This window comes from Triticum dicoccoides, chromosome 6B, assembly GCF_002162155.2.
Source record: "Triticum dicoccoides isolate Atlit2015 ecotype Zavitan chromosome 6B, WEW_v2.0, whole genome shotgun sequence".
Lineage (NCBI taxonomy): Eukaryota > Viridiplantae > Streptophyta > Magnoliopsida > Poales > Poaceae > Triticum > Triticum dicoccoides.
In genome coordinates this window covers 127,301,666-127,303,672 of record NC_041391.1, presented here as the reverse complement: position 1 = coordinate 127,303,672, position 2,007 = coordinate 127,301,666, and positions in this window count along the sequence as shown.

Genomic DNA, 2,007 nt, shown 5'->3' with positions numbered 1-2,007 from the left:
CCTCACGGACGCCGCCGCCGCCGGCACCTGGAGGGGGGAAACGGACGCGTCGGGTCTACACGGAGTGGATGTAGCTATGGGCCTGCCCGGATGTTGCTCCAAAGTGTTCCTCTGGGCCGACCTAACACAACCGGGTGGAGAGGTCCACTGGTCAAAGCCCGTCCGTGCAAAGTCAAAGGGCTAGATCCCGTGGTCAAACGCTACAGGGTTAGGCGGGACGGGGGCCCTGGGGGGTAGCAATGCCACCGGAGCGTCGTACCGGGCCCTCATACATGCGGGGTGGTGTTGTGACATGTCCGAAGAGGCGGCACGCGTCTCCGGGTTGTGGCCCCCCCTCACGGACGGCAATGAAACAGTAGTAGACGTTCTGCGGTAACGATGCAGCGTGAATATTATTAAATACTTGGAGCGCGATAAAATCATGAGTTTTTTACACAACGTGGGCACATGTGCTATAGGACTGATGGTAATTTTTCATAATTTTTTGTGATGGAGAAGTATCTGAACACTTCCCTCTACGCGGATTGCTCTTCGCACGTCTACGACTGTGGCCGGCGGCCTCCGGGGGCTAGCATACCGTCAAATCTTGCGTAGGCGGCCTCTCACAAATCTGGAAGTTTTGAGGCGGTTGCAAACGCCCAGCACGCGTCTCCGGTGCGTGCCCCCCCCTCACGGACGTCGCCGCCGCCGGCACCTGGATGGGGGAAACGGACGCGTCGGGTCTACACGAAGTGGATGTAGCTGTGGGCCTGGCCCGGATGTTGCTTCCCGGTGTCCCTCTGGGCCGACCTAACACAACCAGGTGGAGAGGTCCACTGGTCAAAGCCCGTCCGTGCAAAGTCAAAGGGTTAGATCCCGTGGTCAAATGCTACAGGGTTAGGCGGGACGGGGGCCCTGGGGGGGTAGCAATGCCACCGGAGCATCGTACCGGGCCCTCATACATGCGGGGTGGTGTTGTGGCATGTCCAAAGAGGCGGCACGCGTCTCCAGGTTGTGGCCCCCCTCACGGACGGCAATGAAACGGTACTAGACGTTCTGCGGTAACGATGCAGCGTGAATATTATTAAATAGTTGGAGCGCGATAAAATCATGAGTTTTTACACAACGTGGGCACATGTGCTATAGGACTGATGGTAATTTTTCTTAATTTTTTGTGATGGAGAAGTATCTGAACACTTCCCTCTACGCGGATTGCTCTTCGCACGTCTACGACTGTGGCCGGCGGCCTCCGGGGGCTAGCATATCGTCAAATCTTGCGTAGACGGCCTCTCACAAATCTGGAAGTGTTGAGGCGGTTGCAAACGCCCAGCTCGCATCTCCGGTGCGTGCCCCCCCCCTCACGGACGCCGCCGCCGCCGGCACCTGGAGGGGGGAAACGGACGCGTCGGTTCTACACGGAGTGGATGTAGCTGTGGGTTTGGCCCGGATGTTGCTCCAAAGTGTTCCTCTGGGCCGACCTAACACAACCGGGTGGAGAGGTCCACTGGTTAAAGCCCGTCCGTGCAAAGTCAAAGGGCTAGATCCCGTGGTCAAACGCTACAGGGTTAGGCGGGACGGGGGCCGTGGGGGGTAGCAATGCCACCGGAGCGTCGTACCGGGCCCTCATACATGCGGGGTGGTGTTGTGGCATGTCCGAAGAGGCGGCACGCGTCTCCGGGTTGTGGCCCCCCCTCACGGACGGCAATGAAACGGTAGTAGATGTTCTGCGGTAACGATGCAGCGTGAATATTGTTAAATATTTGGAGCGCGATAAAATCATGAGTTTTTTACACAACGTGGGCACATGTGCTATAGGACTGATGGTAATTTTTCATAATTTTTTGTGATGGAGAAGTATCTGAACACTTCCCTCTACGCGGATTGCTCTTCGCACGTCTACGACTGTGGCCGGCGGCCTCCGGGGGCTAGCATACCGTCAAATCTTGTGTAGGCGTCCTCTCACAAATCTGGAAGTGTTGAGGCGGTTGCAAACGCCCAGCACGCGTCTCCGGTGCGTGCCCCCCCCCC